The sequence below is a fragment of the Chelon labrosus genome (genome assembly GCF_963514085.1).
Source record: "Chelon labrosus genome assembly, chromosome: 7".
NCBI classification, from domain to species: domain Eukaryota; kingdom Metazoa; phylum Chordata; class Actinopteri; order Mugiliformes; family Mugilidae; genus Chelon; species Chelon labrosus.
Genome location: NC_140343.1, coordinates 10522794 through 10531567, shown reverse-complemented (window position 1 = coordinate 10531567; position 8774 = coordinate 10522794).

The window sequence follows — 8774 nt, the reverse complement described above, 5'->3', positions numbered from 1 at the left end:
ACTGTCAGGGTGGGTGAGTTTACCGAAGTTCGCCCAGGGCACTAAACACGCTAGAACCGCCTCTGCTCTGAAAACTAAGTTAAATACACCTTCTAGATGTCAGGTGCACCACAAAAAAAAGAAAAAAAGAAAAATCGGAATTCCACTCGATGCCAAGAAGATGCCGCAGAGACGGGTCGATTATTTAAAGGCGGTAGTTATGTCTGCCTTGGAGAGCCAAGCACCATGCTAGTTTTATTAGTTTAATTGTGTCGTTGACAGTCGTATAATAAAGTGAAAGCGGCCGAGGTGGAATGAGGCTATTAATGCTAGAGAAAGGGCTGAACGGGGTGTGGACAGGTCGAACATTAGTCTTTTCTTCCCGGAAATCTTTCCTGCGGCTACGCTGAGGATCCAGAGCACATTGTTGGGCTGATAACGTACAGTATCTGTTATTTACACTCTAGGTCTTGATCTCACAAGACGTTTATGGCAGACGGGTCGGGCAAAAGATTTTGTCCAAAAAACCTTGGAAAAAAATCAGAACAGAACAGAAACGGTATCAGCATGAGAAGGCAGCTCGGATGACACTAAACATTTCATAGTGTGGAGGGAAGCTGCGTCTGAATGTGTCTTACCTCCTTGATTATAATGTTTTATCCTGGTTAAAATTAGACGTCGTACAGAAAAGACAGAAAATGTATGATATGTCCGATTTCCACAGACAAATGACAGAAGATGACTGGGCCTTGAGTTGACTTGTTAGCTTAGCTAGGAGGCCGAAATAATGTGAATACTAGAGTTTTACCTGCTGTTTTATGGCGACGCTAGAATTGGAAACAAACTAATTTGGACCTCTGTGATGTTAGTTAATTGTTACCCGGACAATGTTTGTGCAGGACCCCAGTAGACTGTAGAACCACCTCTGAAAACAGGTGACTGGACACTTTCCTAATGCTGCTTTGGATGCCACGACCTCTCCCTTACGAACATAAGTCAGAACTAACAGAGCCATTACGTTCTAAAAACATTTGTGTGTACGTTTTTGTGTGTGCATGTGTGTGTGTGTGTGTGTTTGCTCTTTATCAGTCTGGTTTCATCTTTCCACCCCTCCTCTCTCTTTCTCTCTCTCTCAGGATTAAACATGTTTATCAATTATCACTCCATCTTGCCTCTAGCTCTCAGCACGCCACGCAGCTAATTGAATCATTAAACAATCGCTACTCCTCAGGGAGCGCGTGTGTGTGTGCGAATGGTGAGAGTGTGTGGAGGGGGCTTGGGGGGAGGATGGGGGGGGTTAGCAGAGAGGGGAGTTGTTTGCAAACATGATGATGCCCTCGGGTGTCCGCAATGCACTTGTCAGATATGTTTATTAATTTATGATGCATACACACACATACACACACACACACACACACACACACACACTAACACAGATGGGTCCTGGCAGCGGCTGGCACCATGTGTTGGTCGTGGCTGGGGGCCTCACACTTTCAACTGGTGTGTGTGGGTGTGTGTTACAAGACAGCACAGCCCTGATACATATACTGTGTATACATGACTTAAAAAGAAATATTAGAAAACTGATCTTAAATACTGATATACACTATATTTCTCTTGCAGCAGCTTGTACAAAATGTAAATGAAGCAGTTTAATTAGGCGCCTGGAGTAGCATGGAGTTTCCTTTGATTCCTCACAAAGACTTAATGTAAATAGTTTTTCCTTTAATAGTGTCTGCCTATAAACTTTTCTTATTGTTTTGTCTAATTACATGATCTTAGTGGCAGCAGCCTGCAGGAATTGTTGGGAAAAAATATTTAACCTGAAGAGTTTAGTCTGAATTTGTCTTAACAGATCGAGTGAGTCTTACAGCCGGAGTAGGTTGAATGGATTTCTGCCTGCATTGATTCAGTTTCAGCAGACCTGGCCTGGTCACGTGATCACATGATTAAACATGTGAGATTTTTCCACCTTAGCCCGCCGCCGTCCGTCCGTCCATCCGTTCATCCGTCCATCCGTCTTTATGCAATCATGCATTACAGCTGATCTGCAGTATATCAAGTAGGCTGGTATCACCTTTTTCTGAGGTGAAGTAAGGACCTATTATTTGATTGCTGTCATTCACTGATTGTGAGCGTCTCAACCCATTATTACCCATAAGCCTAATCAACTCTCGACCAAACACACAATCAGAACTGCTTGATCCGTCGTCGCTGCCCCTTCGACGGCGGTGTTTCTCCTGACGCTCGGTCATGTAATATCCGCGCCTGGTGGAAAATAATAGCCACGTTTCTTATCAAGTTTGGAGGCATCATCATGTTCCAACTGAGTTTGCTGAAATGACAGCCCTTTAAAACTTTATACATGCCCACCTTATTTTTTTTTTTGTCTTCCACATCTGCTCCTGTATATGAGACTGTAGGTTATTTTTAATTTTTTTTGATTCAGTTGTGTTTAGGGTTTCCCCCTTCATTTTAGCACAAGCTTCAAAAACAAACTGCATACAGGGAAAAAGGCGCCACCTGGATTTAACTAAGCAAATAGGTACGAGCCTCCTATTGGATAATTACTGCATGGGTGATTATCTTTCAGCTGGCAACAAGTTATTTAACCCCAACTGATGCAATGAGTGGCTTCTCATTTCTTAAACAACCATGTTGAAAGGCACATCCCATGGTCGTGGAAAAGATGTTAGTCTGTTTGAGAAGGGTCAAATCATTGGCATGCATCAAGCAGAGAAAACATCTAAGGAGTAGGAAGAAACTACTAAAATTGGGTTAAGAACTGTCCAATGTATTATTAAAAACTGGAAGGATAGTGGGGAACCATCGTCTTCGAGGAAGAAATGTGGTCGGAGATGATCGCGTTTGGCAATCACTTAAACGTTTGTTGAAATCAGATCGAAGAAAAACAACAGTAGGACTCAGGACTATGTTAAATAGTGAAAGTAAGAGCATTTCCACGCGTACAATGTGAAAAGAACTCAAGGGATTGGGACTGAACAGCTGTGTAGCCTTAAGAAAAGCACTAATCAGTGAGGCTAGCTGGGAAAAAAAGTCTTCAATTAGCTAGGGAGTGTAAAGATTGGACTCTGGAGCAATGGAAGAAGGTCATGTGGTCTGATGAGTCCAGATTTACCCTGTTCCAGAGTGATGGGGGCATCGGGGTAAGAAGAGAGGCAGATGAAGTGATGCACCCATCATGCCCAGTTCCCTGATGGCACACAGGCATGTTCCAAGATGACAATGCCAGGATTCATCGGGCTCAGATTGTGAAAGAGTGGTTCAGGGAGCATGAGACATCACTTTCACACATGGACTGGCCACCACAGAGTCCAGACCTTAACCCCATTGAGAATCTTTGGGATATTTTTTAAAAGAATATCCAATCGAAATGAATTTATACCTCAGAAGCACAGTGGATTTTCCGTAATCAGATATTTTATAATGTTTTTTGTTACAGTTACAGGCACTCTGCACTGACAAAGTGATTACTGGGAATGTGTGTGTACTGGAAAGCTTCCTAACATGAAATCCTGAGGATAGAAGCAGGATAGAAGCAGAGTGGCAAGAGTCTCAGAGAGAGACAGAGAGAGAGAGAAGGACTCCCCCCAACCCCATCTTGTGACCGATTCGTCACCGCGACAACCATCAGCCCACCTTATTCTGAGATGTCCTGTAGTTATGTTCTTCAATTATGTCTCCCTCTTTAATGTCGCGGCTGCACATCCATATTTAGTCAACCGCTGCAATTTTAGCTGCCGCGCTGAAATGCAACCGTCTCACCCTGGAATCAAAGGACACATAGAGCTTCCTCAGGCAGAGAGGGAAAGGGAGAGAGATTTACATTTATTTCTATATTCTTCCAGGCTACATCTGCAATTTGAGCCACAACAAGGAGATTTTCAGCATGCCAAGCAACTTTCAAGGAAAATGTGAGGTGTGGCAATTTATCCACTGTACGTGAGATATTTTCCTCTCCGCTGTTAACCCGCTGAACGCATGTGTGTGTTATTAAAAAAAAATGGGCCGAGGGAACGAACAAGAGGCTGAAATCTGCTGCAACAATTGTGTGTAGAGTGTAAAGAGAAGGCTGAAGAGGCGTGTGGGTGTGAATGAAAGCTCACCTATTGTTGGTCCTTTATCGCAGGCTTTCTAGTAAAGTCATGCTTCTGACAGAGGACGCACGGACAGACTGTGCACATGTGCAGAGACGAAGGCGTATGAACAGAGTCAGGGGAACTGCCTGGAATAAGAGCAAAATCATTGTTGACAAGCTGTGCAGTAGAAGTTTTTTTTTTTTCAGGATAAATTAAATTAATTTGGCTTTCCGGCCCTTTTTAGTGTTGAGCCGCTTTTATTTATTGGTCTCTGTATCAGCTTTCATGATTACTCTTCATTTATTGCTCCCTAAAAAGGAGGAAATTAGCCGTACTTGAAGGCAACCACTTTATCAGGAACAGATTAACAGACTCGGTTAGCAAGTTCTTTCGTTTGTTCAGCAACTGCGATATTTTAATATTAACAATGGGTTCGGTGACAGACATGTATAGAGTTATTACCCAAATCTGTTCCTCTCAGCTCTGCAAACCAGAAACTGGGTTTTGGATTTAAGTTTGGCCAAGCGGCATGACCAGAAATGTTCCTTCATATCTCGTTTTTTTTTTTTTATTTATTTTTTTATGAATGGAGAAATGTCCATATAAACTTTTCAGGGTTAGCAAAATGTGATAGCAAACTTTTCATGCATTTTTGAGAGGAAGAAATATTGAAAGCACTCGAATGCAGTCGCTAAATGTTTCTGAATGGTTGCTTTAGTGACAAAAAATAAATAAAGCTTATATCCTCTACGCCATCTTTTGACATTTCATCATAAAAAAAAATTCACACAAGCCTTGAAAGTAGACAATGAGAATCCAATCAAGTTTGTGTTTATTTATTTAAGAAAATAAATCATTTGTACGGGCGGTACATTGGCGAGGTGGTTAGCACTGATGCCTCACAGCGAGAAGGTCCGGGGTTCGAATCCATGTGGAGTTTGCATGTTCTCCCTGTGTCTGTGCGGGTTCTCTCCGGGTACTCCCACTGTCCAAAGACATGCTGGTTAGGTTAATTGGTCATTCTAAATTGGCCGTAGGTGTGAGTGTGAGTGTGAATACTTGTATGTCTCTCTCTGTTAGCCCTGCAATCGACCCTGCGACCCTTAACAGGAACAAGCGGTTACAGAAGATGAATGAATGAATGAAATCATTTGTACATATCTGTGAGATGCAAAAGTAAGTGTTTTCAGTATCTGCAGCAAGAACAGCAACTAAACTTCTCCAGTTACTATTGATCAGTCGGCTACCGTTCTCAGGTGTTTGTGGGTTTTCTCACATTAACTGTTTACTTCAGGTCCTTCCACAACATCTCTATTGGATTACGGTCAGGACTTTGACATGGCCGCTCCAAAGCATTCATTTTGTTGAATAACTTGTCGCCGTTTCTTAATAATCAGCTCATGGACAGATGTCCTGACGTTTTCTTTTAGAATTTGTTGGGATGAAACTGTGCGCAAACAAGATGCTGGCATTTTAATTCAGACATTTGTTTTAAAGGGGAAATGCGTCACACAAACTATGTGTCTGTCTGAAGAGTTTGTTGGTGGATTTGATTGGGTGTTTGACTTTCTTCTGGTGACTTCTTTACTGAGGTTTATATTTTTCATGTGTTTAAATTAAGCACAGATTGAACCTCTACACTTACAGTAGTTTTCCGTAAGTGTGCGTTTTTGAAAACGTATTGAGCACAGGCAAAATCTTGAAAATTCACTAAACAAAATGCTAAGCAAACACTGCACAGGTGCATTTCTCTGTCTCTCTCTCTCTTTCTCTCTCTCACACACTCACTCACTCGCGTACAGAGGAATCTCCCTCACCTGGAGGTGGCCACGAGCCAAGGGAGTTGTATAAGAGGTGTGTGGACTACCGTCTGCTTGCAGCACAGGTGTGACAGGATGACCTTTTTAATCACACACACGCCTCCTAAGATTGACTAAATGGTAGAGATAAAAAGAGTGAGAGTACACGAAGTACAGGCCAAGTGCCAGAAAATCCATTTATCCCACCCAGTGTACATGTGTACATCTCTTTAGTCTTACATGCTTTGATTTACAGTTTGACATGTTGTGTTCTCAGGAGTTGGCTTGAGATTAATCGACTTATCCTGTCAGAGGTTGGATGATACTTGGTGTAATTTTCTTTCTTGGTGGTGGGAGCTGTCTCATCATTTCTTAAGATTTTTTTTCAAAAACGGTTTAGTTTTTCTAAACTCGTCTGAATTAGAAGTAGAGATACGTATTATTCAGTTGTTCACTACAAACGATGCAGAGGGGAATGTTAATAAAGGCGTACCCATTTAAGGCTGAGAAGAAACATTAATATTTACATATCTAACACTAATTTGTCAATAATGAAATGAACTGATATGAAGTTCTAATCAAGCTTTTGGTCTCACTCCAATAATAACACAAAGTGGAGAGAAAGTTTGTGGCCTAAGGCAGAAGGAGCCAATTTTAATGCAGTGCTTTTTTCACCTTAGGACAGGACGTCCCATATCAGCACACTTTGTCCAGCGGTCAAGGAGCATGTACGGATTCCTTCCTCGTAGAAATCCAGAAGATTATCCGCGGCATCGATTATATCAACATCACCATTACATTGATAACCACTGAGCTCCTCCTGTCCTTGTGGACGTCCTTGGGTAGTAAACTCTTGAGACCAAGGTAACTGTAAATTTACAAAAAAAACAAACCGAAACGCCACAAAAGTGTCTGTCATGCACTGAGTTGAACTGCCCATGCATGTAACAAAAGATCTATAAGTCATCCGCTTCTGCCTTAGGCAATAAAATTTATCAGTCACACATTGTAAGTACCAACAGTGTCACATCACAGCTTTTATTTTTTATAATTTATGATGGCTCAGAAATGCCTCAAGGCTTACTTCTTCTCCTGTCCGTGGTTTTAATGTTGTGGCTGATCGGCATACATTGTTGTGAGCGGTGTAGAATTTCTATCCAGAAGGCTTGATGAGGAAATAATTAAATTTTTTCTGCTTGACTTGAACCTGGACATTGCGGTTATACAGTATAGTCCTGAAACACGAGGCTACCAGGAGACGTCACTTATTTCCTTCCTGAGTTATATTTCTATTTTATTCCTTGAGCATTATTTTTCAAATAAAAACTGAGGTTGAGAAATAGTTCATAAATGGTTTGGTTTACCGGATGAGATGTGTTTTCTTTTTCTTTTTTTATTAGTGACATTGCGAAAGTTTGGAAAATACACCTGACAGCTGGATGCAAATCCAACTAATCAAGTCCCATTTTTAACACACCTGCTGGATTGTTGCTCCTCCCTCAGGGCAGTTAATACGGGGCGGGGGGGGGGGCAGGGTTGGAAACTGACACTGTCGTGACTCAGGTGCTTGGTAATTCTGCCCCGTGGCTGGAAATCTCCTGCCAGCTCCTCTGGCGCTGAGCCAGTTTGTATTCATTTAGTCTTATCTATTGTCGAACTACTTTGACAAAATCTTTTGGTTCTGAATCAGCCTGCTGCTGCGGCCAGTTGGCAAGAAAGAAATAACCGCTCAGTGTGCTGCAGCAGCAGCAACAGTTACGCGGTTCATATTAGAACCTTTTCTGCTCAGTCACATCTATAATAGCTTTAATATCATCAGATCAAAGTGCAGGGATTAACGTGAACCGCAATGGTTACTTCAAAAAACACAGTCAAACAATCACACGGCCTGTTTTTACAGATTGTGTGCCGGATATCAAAGGGCGTTATGTAAAGACATGATAAGATGTTTGGAAGTGAAAACACACAGAGGAAGTTAATTAATTGGTTTGCTGGCGTGCTGGAATAACACGGTCCTCATTCCTTTCCCTCTACACCACCTGGATCTCAGATAACAGACCTGTTTTACCTGGAACTGCAGAGACGGCAAACAAACTTTGTGACGAGTAAATGTACGAGAAAGAGAGATTTCTTAAAAAGTTATATCAACTAGATGTGCGTTTCTTTATGAAATATCCTAGAGTGGCCAATCTTGTAAGCCCCGTGTTTCACTTCCGCCTGATACTATTTTAGACTTGAATCCACTTTAAAGGTAGTTGTGTGGAGAACCAGCCGCCCGTCAAACATATATAATATAAATCTTCTTTGCCACACTGAGGTGTTTCTTGGGTAATGGAAGTAACACGGAAGCAATCAATCGGTGCGACAAACATCTGCAGTAATGTTCACCTTACATGAGTTCATGTTCCAGATTTGAGCAGCCAAGATAAAACTTTGATAAACTCTAAGTTGAAGTGGTTCACAGAACAGGACCTAGCATTTCGATATCTCTTAGTATGTAAACTGCATTCAGATTAGAGCTGGTAAACATCTCAATATATTGAGAAGCGCCAGAGTTATGAGAAGCAGTAGCCTCCAATATAACATTTTCAGTGTGGCAATTTAGGAATTTATTCTGGTAGCTTTGGCAAAGTTGACAAAAACATAAAAGTCACAAAGCCAGTCCAAATAATCTGAAATATCAACATTTTCTTCAGACATATGGTCAAGTTACAAACTCAGACCTTACTGAAAATGTCCACTTTCGAGGTTGTGAATGCGTGTTCACGTGCACTTTACTTCACTGGAGATGTTTAAACACTACCCCATATGATGCCAAACACCACAGCTCATGTCTTACACATACAGAAAATGGGATTGTCATGGATTTATGGATGTTGAGGTCATACACCAATAG